Below are 19,625 nucleotides of genomic sequence, written 5' to 3' on the forward strand. Positions count from 1 at the left end.
GGAAAGTGTCTGGTGTGGATGGTTGCTGAAGGCGGTCAAGGGAGCTGTGAACAAGAAGGTTGCGCAGATTAGGTGTTCGGTGATATGAGATGATGGGGCAGTCAGAAAAGAGGGCCCCAATGGAGGGATCATCCTGTAGGATGGAAAAGTTGTCGTTAATAGTCCTGGGGATAGGAAGTGTATTGGGGTGGTAGGGAAGCACCAAAGGAATACTTTTGTTATGGCGGGGGTTCCCGCCGTAACATCATCATCAATATATAGTACTAGGTACTCATTAGTAACATAGAAGAACACTACATACTCAACACAATTGTATATAGCCAGTAAACTACCAGGAAAAATCCTAATTAGACTTCTAAGCTGCAGGTCTTGCCCATCCTGAAACAAGCTAACATATGTGTCATATAATTTTGATTGATATAAGTCATATCATATAACATAAAAAAACATTCTGTCAAGCCAAGTATCAAATTATAAAAATAAATACTTTAATGACGCATTGCACAATCATCAAACCTTAATGTTGAGATAAAGGATATTTTTTCTCTATTCAGTTCTGTTAGAGTAATTTGCTCAACATAGTACCTGAGGAAAAATACCACAATCCAGTCATACTGTATATTTTATTTTTATACACTAATCCAAGCATTGTTGTACTTTAAATTAAAAAAAAATGTAACAGACTGGGTTTATGTTTGAAAGCAGAATAGCTTGAATTTAATATGAGTAGGATTCTTATTTGCTAGATGAAGTTCTCACATAATGTTGGTTGGGAAAGCTCAAAAACTTTTTTTTTCCAATGATGATGATCTAGAAATGCACATGAAAAATTACCAGAGTTGGAATACTACAGGTAGAATTGTAAAATAAACCTAGCCAATTTAGAATTAATAGGTTAGTGTAGGTAGAATGAATTGGTTAGGGTAGGGTTGATTGTTGAACTGTATTTGTTAGACTATTTATGGTGGAAAATACAGTAAAACTAATAAAACTAGTTAAGGTCAGAGAGCTCCCTGAAAATGTAAGGGAAATAGTCATTGACCTCCACACATTTGGACATGGCTATAATTATTACACAAAAAGACAAAAGCTAAACCTATTACTTGTTGATGTAATGGCTTTTATTAAGACATTTAAGAATACTGGCATATTGGCTATGTGCTAGGAAGAGGACACAAGTGCATATTGCCACCACAGACAGTGAGACAAATGTTGTTTTTTAGACAATCGGAAATCCAACAAAGGCGCCAATAAGTCAATGACCTCTAATACACACTGACATCTTTGGAATATGAAGTGGAATTCTAAATAATGTGGCTAGCATTTTCGCCTCACTTAGTTCTTAGTTTTTTTCTGATCTATACCCTATTTGAAAGTTATGTTCATCACATGAGACATTAGACTCAATTACAGAAGAGTCTAGTGTCATACAGTTTTTGTTCCAAATTGAGTACTCAATTAAACAATTTGCCTAATTATTTTCAGGATTACACATACAGTACATAGTTGTCCTGTGACTGGTATCCCAACCAGTGTATATCTTGCCTTTCACCAATGTTCTTATGGGTTAGGTTACAGCTCCCTGAGATCATGTAAGTTGTCATAGAAATAGATGATTAGGCATACAGTACATAAGATGTTTCTTAGAGCAAAGATGTTTAACTACACAAATCATTCACTTTCTTCAGGATATAGCTATCTATTAAACACCTAAGAGTCAGGTTAGAAATACATTTATACAATTATGCAGTTATTTAAGAACAACTACTCAACTGAGAGTTTAGGTAGGAAAATGTCAGAAGACATTAGGTCACACTCGTATCTTGGTAGAATAATAGGTATTTTTTGTTTGCATTCTGTCATTTGTAAACACCATTGGTCTTAATCTTTAAGTAATTCAGACAGTTGCCGAAATAAATGTGAACATTTATGTAAAGCCCATTAACTAATTAGCAATCCTAGACATAACAATCTGAAGGATCCTGCTGTGCATTATTATTAGACTCAAACTTCTTAATTTCTTAGTTTCCTGCAGCAGCACAAGCATTAATTTAAATTAAAGAGCTTAATTCTAAGAAGAAATTAAGCATCCTTTGCCTTTCTTTGGTGTTGTATGCCAGATTATCTAGAATAAATATATATCTCAAAGTGAAAACAAACAAATCAGAATTTTAAAAGCCATTGCAGAGATGTTCTTTATGTGTAGAGAAATGAATTAGCCATCTGTTTTCACTTGTGTAGTAGCTTTTTGATTGTAAAGAAAGAAAACTGGAAAACAGGGACCGCACTTGTGTCATTTCAAGTAGAAAAACCTCTAAACTGTAATAATAATAATAATATTCATCACCATCATCATCGTCATCATCTTAGTTCATTCTGCATTCAACATAGTGACATTAACTATTCAATAGGTTTAGTCATTTTAGTCTAGATGTATTGAATTATATAAAAAAGGAAAGTATATCTTTTTCCTCCCACTACATGAGTGGGACACTATCTTAAAAACTAAAAGAGAAAAATAAAATAAGCCTGATTTACTATCAGTACTACTTTAATTTTCTTTTCAATTTGCCTTGTCTTACTTATGTCTCTTGTCAATAGTTCAAACACAACACATACTACTTTTGTAGAAAATGGATGTTTCCTGCATGAAAAAAATCAGCATAAGAAAACAATTTTGAAGATTAAGTTGAGCTTTGCTGTTTTCAGTGTAATGTTCACAGAAATAGCATTTTAAAAATGTGTTTGACTATAATTGAACTATTGTATGTAGAACCAAACTGTCTGCTTCTATGAAATTCATAGATTTGTCAACTAAATACTTTGATAAGTGATTTTGTTCCATTTATACTACAATCACCACTGTTTTTTTAATACAATATACAAATAAAATTGTATTACGTAATAAAATTGTATTACATAGAAATGGCAGTATCATACATGCATGTTACTAAATTTACACATTATATTTAAGATTTTGTAAGTTCCATTCCATTCCAGGTTAATTCAGTTCTGCAGTTTCACAATGTTCATCATACTGAACACTCAAGCTTAGCTATTCGAAGTAGTAACAGACCGTAAATGAATTTGTGTTTTTTTTGCACCTCAGAGTGCGCTCAATCCACTGGTTTACAGTCTGAAGTGTCAAAATCAAATCTTAATAAGGATATTTAAATTATTTCCTGTATGCCTTTGTTTGCGTTCAACAGTTCTTGGATGAGTTTTGACACTGTTTACAAAGTCTCAGCAATCACTTGCAGGCATCATCGAAGCTCTCTTCATAACTAAAGTTAACACATTTCTTCTTCACTATATTTCTGCCATATTTATTTTCTCTAGTGATAGCCTCAACTCTCTGACAGAGTTTTAAAAACTAAAACTCAAGTAAGTACATGGTGATTGCCAATAGAGGCAGGCTGTACTGTCGGATCATAACTCTCCCAAATACAGGCTTTAGGAGGGCTAAGAATATGAAGAGGTGTTTGACAGAGTCTGTGCTCCACCCATCAAACATTTACTGTGTACTGTACTTTAGCAAGAAATGACTTGAAGAAGATTGAGTATAAAAAGATTATAAGATCAATGCTGTAAAAGGTAAAAAGGCACATCTGCCCATTAGCAGGTGTTCTTTTTTTCAGGCCACTCAAAATACACCTGCCATAAATGTTAGCATTTAACATCCACAGAATAAACTGGGGCTATTTCTCAGAGTGAACCTAGATTAGTTTTTCACTGATGTAGCATAAAATGATCTCCAACTGCTTTGTAATAGTTTCAACAGTTCACTTACTGAAAATGAAACTGTATTTTCTGTCACTTTTGTCATTTAGAAATACTTTTTTAAAGTGAGTCACCACTTGATTTCTGTGGATTTTTGCCCATATCGATCAGATGACTGTATGACAGAACAGAGCAATGATCTGCAATAAACAGTGAGTGTTTGCTCTCTGCTTTTCATGACAGTTCTGCATTTTCCTTGTCAGTAGGCTTGATTGTTTTGAAGTAAGGCTATCCTTTGTGTTGTATTGGTTGCTAGCCGACCTTGAATGATTCTTGAGACTGCCACTTCTGTTGAAAAGGCTATGTATATGCTTTTTCTTTATGCACTTTGTCAGATTGAGACAGTTAAGAAAATAAAGGGGTGAATGATTTAAAATAGCAAGCAACGCACTTCACCACATGTAGCTTTATCCATCCATGTACTGCGTATGGGGATGGGCTGTCTTCTTCATGTTCTTATTGTTGTTTGGGTTGTGAGTAGGTGATGAAAGGTATTACTCTGGTAAAGTGCCAGATTTAGGACTTCACTTCTTTTATCGATTTATATTTTCTCTACTTTTGTTGAGCACATGGTAGTTCCTGTTTATGTATACAAAATATTAGTCTCTCTTTGATACCAGATGATACACATGACTAATGTTTCTTTTTTGTCCTGGAACATATGTTGGATAGCTACTACTATTAAATATGCTACAATGGAGAACTATAAATATTGCAATTTTACTAGTTTCTTTTGAAGCATCTAATAATACATTTTTTAAAAAAATGTTTATATATTTGCTAATAAACCTACTAGGTGAGAGGTTACTTTCTACAGAGCAAAAAATGAAGTTGGTTTAAATGTGTTGCAGATTCATGTTTAGAATTTTGTATTTGGTTAAAGGTGGTAGTATTATTAAAAAATATTTTTTTAGGAAAAAATTCCTTTGGTTCAGTTTATGTTTTATATTTTTTGTCGGTCTTCTGTGGTGTACAATGTGGAGATTCTACTCATGTTACTATCAGATTACTATTGCAATTTACAGTTAGTAGAGTAGATTAGTATTAAGTGATGCATGTAAAGTACAAAATGAAGTGTTTTAGATTTATTTTTCAAACTAAATAGGAGTTTCCTTATTTTAATCATGGCTCCATCAGTGATCCTCACATTCTTTGACACACAAACAATTCTACTGTAGTTGTCTCACATCAAACTATTGCCTAACTTTCATCTTAGGTAAATTACTGAACAGGAAACCAAGTTGTTCCTGATGATTCTTAGACATTAGATTAAAGTGAATTGCTTATACAGTATATAGTTCTAACCTAAATTATTGTTCTAATAGCAGTAGATTTATTAATTTTGGATTTTACAGCAATAAATATTTTTACCACCTAGTTTGCCAGCACAGAAGGTATTACTATGAGATCCCAGGTAGCTAATTTCTACATTTCATCTGTTTTTTTATAGTTTGGATATTTAGATTGATTAAGGAAAGTGTACTTTTCATAAGTGTACTTTACAATCTCTGATTTACCCATTCTTTCTCTTGCAGAAGCAACTATATCGGAGATTCTATTCCTAGAAGTCCGAGGAGGGCAACATCAGTTCTATAACTTACTCAGTGCTGTGAAATCTCTTACATTTGGTTGTTCTAAGACTTGTAATTGCAGTGGGAGCTTCCAGAATTTGCCTTCTTTTTGTATTTATGCATAAATTCTGCAACATGTGCCCTGGGAAATGAGGTTGCTTCACATTCGAAGTATAATTTGTTTAACTTCAGTGGAAAAACAAAAGCATTTGGCTTTATTTATGTATCTTATTCTTTTATTGCAGATACCATATAAATTAACAACAGCGGTTATTATATACAACAAGACTTGAGTGTTACTGATGAAACCATTTCCTGAATGAAAGAATGACTGTTGAATTATACACTGAAATTTCCTTCATAGGGTATATCTCACCCCACATGGATGGCATCATAAACATCTATTTTTTGTAACATGTTTATACTATGTCCAGAGACCCAATGGTCGCTTTTTACATGTGTTTGAATTTTCTAGAGGTGGTTAAGCTCTGGAAGCAGCTTGCCTTTTGTGTATCCATTATTTTAAAGAGTTATAGTCCCTGCTTTCATTTGACACTATTGTTAAATGATGGCTCTAACCTCTCCTAGCTGCAAAAATTGATCTGATGGGATGTTCTGACTGCAGCTAAACAGATGCTGGCATTGTGCTGGGAGCCTCCGCATTCTTCTCTTGGCATCATTGGATCCTGGCCTATAGTGATATTTTTATATGGTTCTCTAGACTGCTAGGATCCATGACGCTGGTGGGGGGATGGTAGGAGCTAAAGCAGTCAGAGCTCTATTGCTTCCATTGTAGCTGTTTTAATGTATTTTAGTTTTATTATTGAATAGAAACCTGAAAGAAACTGAGAGTAATGGGGAAAAATATTTTTTTTCCTTGGGGTGGTGTTTTATTTTTATTTTGGATTGTGTTTTGTTATGGGTGTATAAAAATATGCCATTATTGCATAACACAGTGTGTGTGATCTTTCTGAGTTTATGTACTCTAAAAAAACTGATCCTTTTTTGTGATATTATGCATTTTTTTCTTATTTATTTCTTTTATTAAATATCTCAATAAGTCAATAAGTTAAAAACAAAACATATATGGAATATATTCAAACAGCCAGCTGAATCAGGGGATAACATAAATGTCCCAATTTAGAACTCCATACAATTATGATTTTGCAAGGCTGCTTTAAAAGGCTGAATACAGAATTCACTATGCTGTTTGACATGATGTTAAACAGATCCCTGTCTGTGTTCTGGAAATTCAGATAGTCATGTCATATTTCAGTTCAGTACAGATTATATAGACCTGATTTTTACCTGATCCTTTTTCTTTATTCATGTTTGGTAACAATCTGTTTTGTGCTGTCACCCCCTTAAAGGCTTTAGAGCTATGATTAAAATACAATAGCAGTGCTGATTGTACTTGACCTTCCAAAAGCTTGCTGTAAAACCATTATGACTGAATAAGGCAAAAATTTAGGCTATTTTGGTTGTTTTAATTTACAGTAGAAATGCAACTGGGTAACTGTCCAATACTAACAGAAACCCCACTTTATCCCCACATTTGTAAAAATATATAAGAAGTTAACTGATAGTGTGACACTTTGTAATGTTCTAATCAAAGCATACACTGCTGTCCATAAGAGGCTTTATATAACTTGGCTGAGATGTATACTGTATACATCTGAATGTGTGAATTTATGTCTAATTATAAAAACTAATATTATAACACTCCACTCTCATTTACCGATGAATGCAGCAGAGCTTATGCTTTTGAGGTGTAGCACTAGGAAAAGGTAAAGTTTTATTCCATGCTGAAAGGAAAAGAAAGGAAACACAACATTTTGGCTGTAGCCTTCTTCAGGTGTGAGGGAAAGAGGGAAATTAGCAGATAAATAAAGCATGAGAGAACAAAAGACAGAGTAGTTAAGAAGGGGTAGGAGAACAGGGAGCAAATATGCATGAAGCAGGTGAGAATGAGTGTCCAGACTCAGGGAAAACAGGAGGAGAGGTGTAAATAGTCAAAATCTGCAAATGAATAGAGAGGGTTTAGAAGGAGATGAGTCTGTCATTTAGAAAAGGGGGAAGGTGTGACCAACGTTCTAGGATAATTTTGGTTTCGGGTGTCTTTCTGCAATCGGACTTTCCTCTGTGAGAAAACAGATGGATCAGAAAAACCATGGCTGTTAAGGCTATTTTGGTTGTTTTAATATAGAAATGCAATTGGGTAACTGTCTAATACTAATAGAAACCCTACTTTTTCCAGACATATGTAAAAATCTATAAGAAATTAACTGATATTGTGACACTTGGCTGTTTCCCACTTTGGAAACTCAGACCACATAAGACAGCTGCCCAGGTGAGTGAAACCAGTGGTCAGAACGGTGAAAGTGTGGCCTGAAGGAGCTGAATCAGTCCTGCAGGACTGTTTCGAATGCACTGATTGGGATGTGTTTAAAGAGGCAGCCATACAGGGATCACACACTGACATACAGAAATATGCATCATCAGTCACTAGGTACATCAGGAAATGTGCTGATGATGTTACACTCACAAAAGAAATAAGAACTTTTCCTAACCAGAAACCATGGATGAACAGTGAGCTATGCATCCTAATCAAAGCAAGGGATGCAGCATTCAAATCGGGCAATAAATCAGAGCTAAAGTCAGCCAGGATCAGTCTAAAGAATGGTATTAAACATGCAAAAAACACACTCAAACAGGAATTAAAGGAACTCTTCACCACTAATGACCTGCGGCGCATATTGCAAGGTATACAGGCCCTCACAGACTACGAAAGGAAGAACATCTGTGCACCTGTCCATGATGCCTCCCTGCCTAACGAGCTTAACAGCTTTTATGCTTGGTTTCAAGCCAGCAACACAGAACCAGTCAACAGAGCTGCACCTTCCGCAGCTGACCAGGTGCTCTTGCTGTCTGCAGATGAGGTGAGGAGATCCCTGCTAAAAGTGAACAAACGCAAGGCTGCAGGACCTGACGGCATATCCAGTTGCATCCTCAGAGCCTGCGCCAATCAACTGGCAGGTGTATTCACAGACATTTTCAACATGTCCCTGGTCCAAGCTGTAGTCCCCACCTGCTTCAAGACAACCACCATCATCCAAATACCGAAGAAAACCACAGTGACATGCCTTAATGACTACCGCCCGGTGGCACTAACCCCTGTTATCATGAAGTGCTTCGAGAGGCTGTTCATGGGGCACATTAAGGACACACTTGACCCGCCCAACAGATCCACAGATGATGCAATCTCCATTGCCACACACTGCCCTATCCCATCTGGATAAAAAGAACAAATACGCAAGACTACTATTCATTGACTTCAGCTCAGCTTTTAACACCATCATTCCAGAGAAACTAGTCAAGAAACTCAGTGCACTGGGTTTTGACACCACCCTCTACAACTGGATTCTGGACTTCCTGACAGGCAGACCCCAGGCTGTCAGGCTTGGAAACCACACCTCCAGCACACTAACTCTGAACACCGGGGTCCCCCAGGGTTGTGTGCTTGGTCCAATGCTTTGCTCCCTCTACACCCACGACTGTAAGGCCAAACATAACACCAACTCCATCATCAAGTTTGCCGATGACACCACAGTTGTAGGTCTGATCACAGACAATGATGAGAGGGCCTACAGGGAGGAGGTCAATGTCCTTACAACATGGTGTGAAGACAACAACCAAGGAGATGATCGTTGATTTCAGAAAACTGCAAAACGGTCATGCCCCTATCCATATCAATGTGACTGAAGTGGAAAGGGTCAGTAACTTCAAATTTCTTGGAGTGCATATCACTGAGGACCTCACATGGTCTGTCAACGCCACTTGTCTGATTAAGAAAGCACAACAGCGCCTGTACTTCCTAAGAACAGTTGAAGAAGGCTATGATATCTCCCCAGATCCTCACTAACTTTTACAGATGCACTACAGAAAGAACACTAACAGTTTGCATCACAGTGTGGTATTGACTGCAAATACCTACAGAGGGTGGTGGTACTGCCCAGTCCGTCACTGGGGTTGCTCTCCCATCCATCCGGGACATTTATGACAGACGGTGCTTGAGGAAAGCTCTAAGCATCATCAAAGACCCCACACACCCCAGCTACAGACTGTTTGACCCTATACCATCTGGAAAATGGTACGGGAGCATTCGGGCCTGGACTACCAGACTCAGAGACAGTTTTCTCTCTTTATCAAAACTCAAACACACGTTGAAATCTACCTCTACCTCACATGTCAAGAAGGTCACTCCCCATAATTTTCTATCCATTGTTTAATTCTGGTGATGCATGATTTTGTACAACTGATGTTGTTTTGCACATTACTTTTTACCTGTTGTTGTTTTGCACATTGCCTGTTGTCTCTGTCTTTTTTTTCTTATACAATGGTATTGTTGTTTTTTTTGTACTACTTACCATCTGAGATAGCGGTAAAATAGCATTCCGTTATACTGTATACCTGTGTATGCGTATAATAAAAATAAACTTGAACGTGAACTTGTAAAGTGAAATGGTAAACTATTGGTTTGAAGAGATCTTTGATCCTCACAGCTCTGACATGTTCACTGAAACAGTCTGCCAGTCTTCTTCCTATCTCACCAATGTAAATGGATGGGCATTTTCTCCAAGAGATGCAGTAAATGAGGTTACTGAAAATACATTATATTACCTGGGTGACCCAGAATTATCCATAGGGGCTTTGAATGTGGGTTGTATTGGATATATTTGCAGGTGATGCAGTGGGTTCTGTTGCAGAGGAATGTGTCTGGTGTGGATGGTTAAGGGAGCTGTGAACAAGAAGGTTGCACAGATTTGATGGTCAGTGATATGAGTTATATGTGATATGAGGCAGTCAGGAAAGAGGGTATCATTAAAGGGATCAACCTGTAGGATTGCGAAGTTCCTCAATGGTCCTGGGAATAGAAAGGAATTTAGGGTGGTAGGGAAGCACCAATGAAATGCAGCTGTGAGTCCAGGAGTGCCTATTTGGGTTGATGATCTGAGGGCTATTTTTGGCTGGGCAGAGGGCCTTGTTAATACCATGCGTTGGGTATTCTGTATCAATGAAAAAAATGCATTTTGAGGGCTTGGTTATGGAAGTCCATGCCGTAACTGCATAAGGTATAGCATTATGCTAGGTACTAAAGATAGGTACTAAAGATAACTATTTAAAGCAGATTCTTGACAAAACATTCTACAATTTAGAAGACACTGATTTTACATGCATCAGGAATATGATAGAACACTTCCAGCCATCCATCCATTTTCTAACTGCTTCATCCATTTCAGGGTCATGGGAGAACCATAGCCTAACTTGGCATGCCAAAGCTGCAAAGCAGGATTCACCCTGGATGGGAGGCAGTCTATCACATGGCAATTGAATACTTGTTCTTAACAAATAAATGAAATCTGAGAAGTGGCTAAATTGGTTTCAAATCAGAAAAGGAGAGAAATTACCTTGAAAGCTGAGCTTTGTAGCTCAGATTTAACTTGCCAGTTTCTACCTTAAATGTCTTTATCTCTTAATTCTAATATAATCTCATTAATCTATTCTACACATCAACATATGCAAAGACAACAAGACCTTGTAAATTATTATACTTCTTTTTAAGAACAGTGGGCACAGAAAAAGCTTGACTGAATGTTACAGAATGTTAACAGGGATGAGGAAAATAGAAAAATAAAGTATTTACATTAACAGCACATAATTTAACATACGTTAAGGCAATAATTCACAGATTCCATTTGTCATTACAAACATGTGCCTTATTTTATTTAAAAACAGTTTGTTGTCCAGTGTAGTGGCAATGCTTATTAATAATACAGGAATTAACTTTGCTGTCCACCTGCCAGTCTCTCTCTCCCTCATCTGTGGTGCTGGACACAGAGAGGTCATTCCATGTGGTTCAGATTTAAGGTGTTTTTCTGTCTGATAGAGTTTCCTGTTAAGGAACAACTCCCAGGGCTGAGATTCTCCAGCAACCCTAATAAATGATCACCTCTGGCGCCTTTCTGTCTAGGAGATTCCAAGGGAGAGTCTCATTCCAAAGTGTTTACAACTCCAAGGTCAAAGAGCATTGTTACTCATCCTCCACCTTGATCAGCCAATCAGGAACTGGTAGAGCAGAGTAACTCCACGTGGGTCTCAAATGCCCGTGAAACTTTCAACCAATGAACAACCGTAGTTCCTCCAGATAAAAGGGGCTGCACTTGGCCCAGAGGGCACCCCTCCAGGATGTTCTCAGACTCGGCTCGGACAATCACGTGATGGCTAGTATGTCTGAGTGCCAGGACTTTACTTTGTTCTAAGAGTCGAGACTGGAGGTTGCCCGCACATAACCAAAGGATTCACCCGAGGTTAGCTCATCAGCAAGCCTCGTGAACTGCCGGTAACCCACCGTGAATGCTCGCCTGATCAATGAGTGAACTACGGTTGGAACTGTCGACAGCTGAATCTCAGTATTCAGGACTAGCGCTACATCGGGAACGAACCGGTCTTCTTCCCGTCAAAAGAGTGTGACTTGCTTGGACACGCAGTCACTTTTCATGTGCACAAACTCTGCTAGTTTAGCCAGGACTAATTAGCCAAATCTTCTAAAATTTACTCCCAGTGCGCCGCAGCAGGAATCTCTTCCTCCTTCTCCCACACCTCTAGCCCCACCAGGACTGCCTGGCACCGAGCCAGACGACACCGATTGGATGCAGCAACAGCCTGTTGCTGTTCCTCTGTGTCTGCGGGAGATCTGAATCCACATAAATCGGATGAGTATTCAACATTCTACATTGCAGCTCTAGAATTCAGTGGTTACCTCAATCCCAGTTAATGTCAATTTAATTCCTATGAGTGATGTACAGTAATTGCTTTTGAGTAGTGTAGTAGTTGTAATCAAAGCTCATTAACGAAACACTATAAATGAATGGTATACTGAATGTATGTGTCTCTTGGTATTTGAAACTCTTCTTGATTGAATATATACTTTTTGTATTCTACTAACCCTCACTATAAGATCTGTTATGTTTATATGCACATTTTATGTATGAATAAATGTATTCTCATGTATTAGTATCCGTGTGTGTGAGTTGCCAAGTTGTTCTGCAATGTTGATTTTCTAATAGCCATCGCAGAATCATTTTGTGATTTACTGCTACAATTAATAATTGTCCCAGTACATGCACAAAACCCCCACACCAGTGAATGTTTAAAAATTCTGCCCACTTAAATTGAGGAAAGAAATCTATAAAATCTTTTTTGTTTTCAGGTCAGCAGTTCAAACACTAGCTGCTTATGGTTTTATGCCATTAATTTTATTTTAATACATTTTATGTCTAATAAGATCATATATAGTAAGACAAATCTTTAATAATTTGCATGCACCCTTTTCGTAGCTGTCCCATGTTTTCTAGTAATATACTGTTCCTCTACTGATTTCCATTGGGAATGGGATGCCATTTAAGGGATGCAGTGAAATTCTTGTGTTCTTAATACAGTTATTTTGTAAAGGAAAATCATACCAGAAAGAATGTCATTGAGTAAGACATAACAATGTGTTAAAACAATAGCAAAAAAGAAGGAAAGTTTTATAAAGTTTTCAACAAGTATTTTTTAAGTGTATCTCATATGCAATATATATCAATACATTGTCATACCCCCACCAAGAAATATCTGTTGGTAGCATAGAAATCATGTCGTTAGTCTTCACAGAAACCCCAACTGAATTCAGAATAGTTATGGTTTTCAAGATTCTAAGAATACTGTATACAGTATACCAAAAGAAGATTGAGGCTTGTAGTATGTAGATCATTTTTATAAAATTAATTTGCTAGCCGTTTTGACTCTGAAAGTATTTGGAATGTGATTTTTAAATCAGAGCATAGCCAGGCTGATTTGCATAAATGAATGTCAGAGATGGACTCAAGGGGAAATGATGAAAAAACTTTTTAAATGATCATAGAATATTACTTTTAATATGATATATGGACATGTGAGCAAATATCTCCATTGAATGCCAATACAATTCTTGTTCTTAAACCTATTTAGAAAAACCGTTTGCAGCTACTGACATAATGCACATGATAATTTTTTAAATATCTGATGTAGTGTCCCTTTAAATGTAGATGCATTTAGGAAGTTAAACTTTCTTTTAATTTATAAACAAATGGACATCACACAATACAAATTACAGCAAGCAAATAAAGTTTGTGATTATTTGTTTTTAAGAAGAAATGCTGCATCTATAAACCAGAATCTCAGATTAAAGTATGGGAAAATAGTACTAAATCTTTTTTAATATGTCTTCTACTTTCTATACTTTGTTTTCCTTTTGCTTTCCTTCTTCTAAAATCAACACCATCTCTTCAATGCTTCTTCTATTTATCTCCCTCTGTTCCTCTCTCAGCCTACTCAATACCCACTTTATCCTTTCCTCTACTAATTCTCCCTTCTTCATACCCCTTTTTTGACTCAGACAACTCCCTCTTGCACCAAGTAACTAATACTACCCCTTGCATTTAGGAACCTCACTAGAACTCAGCAATTCTTTTTCCACCACTTTCTTATCTGAACAAGTATTCCACGTCTCCCTGTAAGGCTAACTCCTCTGCTCATTATGCTCTTTTACTGGTGTTCCCCAAGGTTCTGCCCTGGGTTCCCACTGTGTTCTCTATACACCCTGGGTCCTTTCATCTCTTCCTATAGTTGGATGGAACATTTTATAATAGCACTGCCCAAATTATCATCTTTTTTCCACTGGCATGTTGTCTCACATGTCTGTGCCTCCCCCAAATCACCTTAACCACAACCACCCCCTTTTTTCTCTTCATCTTTCCTCTTGACTCCTCTCCCTTTCCTCTTTTCACATTGTTTTCACTGTTCAAAACTCCCTCTTTTATTTCTAGCATATTTCTTTTCTGGGGTGTTCCTATCACTTCTTCTTAAGCAGTATTCACAATATCTGTCAGTTGCTTCTCAACTTTAAAACTCCTGGTCCTAATCCTTCCACCTAAACTAGTGTAACTATTTTCTCTGCAACAAACTACCCACCAAAATCAGAATTGTTCATCTGGTTATTATTATTTATTTAACAGTATTGCTAAGTAAATTAAAACTAAATTGATTGTTGCAGTGTTGACATTTTAGTGATGTTTTTGTGTTTTAAAAGTGTATGTTGTCATATCACCCTGCTGACATAGAAAAGCAAATATTAAACATAATAATTCTGTAAAATGCGTACTAGACAATGTTGTATTTAAGCTGTACATTTCAATTATATATGATTTTAAGATTAAGATAATCTTTTGTCAAAGATCAAATATATATTTTACATTGAGAATTACAAAATGTATTTGGGAATTCTTATCTACAGTATATGCTTGTTCTCTGTTTCTTAAAAAAACACTTCTAAAATGTTGATGCAAGGGCATTCTATAGAACTAATTTTGTTGGGAAACCGAGTGGGAGTATTCAGTTTTCCTACTTGTCTGGGAGGGAAAATTGACTATGTGTATGTTTTTATAGAGTGAAAAACTACAGTAACTCCTCCATTTCCACTTACTCAGCAACCTGCAAGGCCAGACAATAACTATAAGAGCCTTGTGTGTTTAGCTTCAGTTACCTACTCCTTTGGCCATACCTGATTGGAAGGGGAAAACAAGGATAATGGTGCACAGAAGATATGCATTCAATAGATGTTGTCACTCCTGGTTTGCTGTTTTTCATCATAAAATCAACAGTTATTACAGAGTTTAAGAATGAGGCCCTTATCTGCTTCCTTAATCTTCTTCAGATCAATTATAAACATTTTTGCTGCTTTCACTTTCAACTAAACAGAATGCATTATCAACCTTCCATTTCCTGCTAATTTTTCATACAAGATGCATTCTGCAAGGAATCAGGACAGACGACCTTGCGGAAAGGCATTCCACAACCCAGGCCAAGATTTGGAGACTGTCAAATTGATTTCTTATTCTATTTTGCTGCAGCAGCTCAATGCTTTATCATTCCCAAATTCACGGTTTATATATAGAAGAGAATAGTCCACTTGAAATAGTAAGCTGTTTAGTTAAAGTACTGTATACATGTGCTATTCTTCCAATTCACAGTGATTTAATAGCTGAGGGAGATGCTCTGTATTTTTACTTTAAATCCACAGGCTTGTGAATAATGATAATAGAAAGGATAACAATCCCCTTTCTGTTCAGTGACATTTTTACTAGCTCCTGTAGAGATCAGTCTGAAGCAAAACAAGAAATAGTTCCTGTGCACTTGTGTCCTTGCTATAGCAAGCATAGAAGTAAAAGAAATTGTTTCATGGAAAGAAAATTAAAAAAGAAAAGTAAAACCTCAATGGAAAGCCTGGACATTCAAAATACAGGATGTTGTATAACAAGACCCCCATGTTCATTTCCAACATTGTTGCCTGATATTTAACAGTATTCATTACCATAAAAACAAAACAAAATTGAAATAAGATATATTTTCATAGTCTACCAGAGATTTGAATGAACTTCAAATTTTAAGAAATAATAAATAATAATAGTAAATAATAATAATAATAATAATAATAATAATAATAATAATCAAATGTTTATTGTAAACAGTTAGTGTTTAATTTAATGTAACTGAGCCTCAGTGGAAAAACAAAAGCATTGTATTTACTCGAGTTCTGCTACTGTATATATTAAATTGAAATTACTCTTCTAAGTGATGGGAGTTTGCCTTTCACATATTTGTCTTCTGTATTTTTAATTAATCTATAATTTTTAACATTATATCTTTATCTTCAAAATACTTTTTTTCATTATCCAACATCTCAATAATTATTTAAAAAGCATTGACAGCAGGAGGATTTTTTTCCAGTTCACTCTTCTTGTGTTATTGTATGTCTTTTTGAAGTCATAAGCATTAAATATTAAATGCAGAAATCCTTATTAAGTAAACAAAGTCATTTTAATCATCTATTCCCTCCAGGGAATATCTCTGAGTCTGACATAAAAGATTGACAGGGAGTTGTATGAAAAATTCTACACTTAACCAAGACAGGTTATTGTATAGGTTATTGTATAGTGTATTTTGGATGCAATTCACAGACATGCAGTATGACTATCTTTAGCCTGCCAAAGAAAAGCATCATGGTGGTCAAGAAAATGCATTTTAGAAGAGACCTTCTATAGCAATAATAATTGTGTAATTGTGAATAACTGTTAATTTAAAAAGTATGAGATTATAATATCAGATTTATATAACCATATTATTGTTGTCTTACATGATTTCCTGTTGGATGTAAATCTCTCCATGTTTATTCCAAAAGCTTGACTTTGGTCCATCCTGAAAATGACTGCAATAAAGATCCCTGGATTTTACTCTTCTTAGCCATTGTTATTTTGTTTTGTTTTTGTGCACTTGTGACCACTCTGCTTGAGAGTTAGATTAATTGACAGATTTCCATTTCTTCTCACAGGTACAACAATTTCCAAAAGTAAATCTGAAACCAATTTTAAACTATCTTAATAAATTATTCAATTAATCTTTGAATTGACACCACTCAGTAATATTTCACAAAAAAAACAAATGTAATATGTAATTGGCTATTCCTTGTTAATAATGGGTTGATACTATTAATTGATCAAATTAAATTAATGTTTAATTAAATATTACAGTATAATGCATTATATAAGTCTTCATAAAACTTTTAAAAACTGTTTTATCACCATTTTTTTAAATAATTTATGCAACAGTCCTCCTAACAATACACATACAGACTGTTTTCTTTTGGTAAACCTTTATGGTACTTTGATCACAATTATTTGTCTTTTTGTATATTATATTATTTTTTTACATCCCACCCTCCCTTAAGGCAAAATTAAACTCCAGGCCTCTTTCCTCCCACATAGGTGACTAGAGGTGTCTGTTGTACATTATCAATAATAGTTACATATTACCATGCATAAGGAGGACGTGAAATTCAAGTACACTATATATTTAAAATAACCAGAAATAGTTTATGATACAATGTTTAAAAACTTATTATTAGATACAATACAGGTCAAATACTGCTATAAACTGACAACTTACATCCGTTTAATATTATACATTAATTGAGGAACATCCCAACTTCAAGATGGCTGCTGGGGACTTTAATACATGAAACAAAATGTATTCACCATTGTAACAAAGTTCAGCTTGGGCTCCTTTTTAGATTAAGAAGGTCTCATATATTTACTATAGATATATAAAAGAAACAAGAACACAAGACCTCTCTCCATCCCCACTGCCGAGCATCGGAGCAAGTTACTGTAGATGTGTCACTATAGCTGGTTACATCACTGTCAACCCGTCTCCCTACACTGGTTGCTGAAGAAGCAGCCTGGAAACATGGAGCACCTGGAGTCGGTTTACAATCATATCCATTCCAGGAAATCTTCAAGATAAATACTCTGACAGAGTTTGGGGCTTTATCATTGAGTTTTGACTCTGAGCCCTTTATGTCCTGTTCCTGAGCTTTGACTTGAAACCCCTTTGAGTATTGTTCCTGTGTTTTCTTAGCTTTCCCCCAGCAGTGTTTTGTTCGATATTCTGACCTTTGCTTGCTCTCTCAACGTTCTCTCTTGGATTTGCCCTTGCTATGGACTGTCATATCATTTTTCACATCGTTTCATATCATATCGTTTCAGCCCTTGCCTGTACATCCATGGACTTGAATTATGTTCTCTACATAGTAAATAGTGGATCATTTTACAGAATTTGTACAGTATTTGTTTTTTAGTTCTACAAAGCAAGTGATGAGATGGCAAGGCACTACAATTTGCAAAAGAGATAAGTTAAAGTCTCCTTAGAAAAATGTGTATTTCTCTTAGACCCTTATAGATAATAATTATGTTTAACCTCTTCAAAATATTCTTTTTCAGATTATTCCTTTCTCTTTTTCTGTAGTTTTGCCTATGATCCAGATTATTACCACAGCAAATAAAAAAGCTAGAAGTAGATATACTGTATAATAGCTCTACAGAGTTCAGGAGTCAAATTACAGCAACAAACTGTTTGAGGATCTTAACGTTTACAACAGAAACTAGTTCATTTTGTGGACACACAGGTACAAGGGACACTGGTGCGCTCATGATATCAGATCCTCTCACAGCTGGATGTTCTGAAAGTGCAAAGCTTACTTCTTTACTATTGAAGAGGGGAAGGAGAGCTATAGTAAAGAGTAAACTGATGTTTGTGGACAGATGCAAACAAGCTAATATGTGACCCTGAAGAGTTAAATGAAGCAGGCTGTAAATTGTCTACAAGGGAGCCTGTAGAGAGCCAGTTTGAGGGAACTCAGTCCCAGGTGTTTCTCAGGTTCCTAAAGATAGGAAGGAGCAACCCAAGGAGAACTGATGTTGGAGAAACTTCCTGAGTAAAATAAATGGACTGAATACTGGAAAAGTTTCAGATATTTATGGACAGAGGAGATCTAATGGCTGCCTTTAGGGAGTGCATTAAGAACACCAAACTACTTCTAAGCTGCCATTATACAATGCTGACATTTTTGCTAAGAAAAGAAACATGTACAGTAACATCAAGAACTGGTGTTCTGTCAGTCTTCTCAGCTCAGAGTACAAGATTCTGTCAAGGACATTGGCATATCAACTGTAAATTATATTGGAGGTTAATGTGTAAACAAGAGCAAACATACCTTGTGCCTTACAGGTGCATTTTTTAAATTTATTTTGATATTTTAGTACCCTCTAATTTTTCTGATTTCACTATAGGGTTTATACTGTAGCTGTTGAGCTGTTGAGGGTTTGACAGGCTAAAAAATAAAGCATGTTTTAGGGCAATTGGATGTGGTCCCAGGTGACTGAGAAAAGTTTAGCTACTTTATAGTAAATTTAGTTATTTTATTGTCTTTGTGTCTTGAAGCTGGAACGTCCACTAAGTTCTCCTTTTTCCATTCAGAGGTGAATTCAACAGTATTGCCCACTTTCTGGAATATCCTGCTGCCCTGCTAGAGCCCCTGAATTAATGCCTGCATGTTGCTAATGGGCCTACCCTCTCCAAACCTAATCACCAACCAAAGACCAACCAAAGTAGTGCCTTATGTGGATGATATATCAATTAAAATAATGAACAAAGGTGAGATTCAGGTTCTAACTCAGTCACAGAGACTTTTGAAAGAGGATCATCTGCTAAGGTTAACTAAAAAACCTGGTTTTTGTACAAGGGCAGTCAGGTCTGAGTCAGAGCCCCCAGGCTCAGGTTTAAATGAGGCTCAGAACAGTG

The sequence above is a fragment of the Atractosteus spatula genome, chromosome 6 (assembly GCF_055471065.1).
Source record: "Atractosteus spatula isolate fAtrSpa1 chromosome 6, fAtrSpa1.hap1, whole genome shotgun sequence".
NCBI classification, from domain to species: domain Eukaryota; kingdom Metazoa; phylum Chordata; class Actinopteri; order Semionotiformes; family Lepisosteidae; genus Atractosteus; species Atractosteus spatula.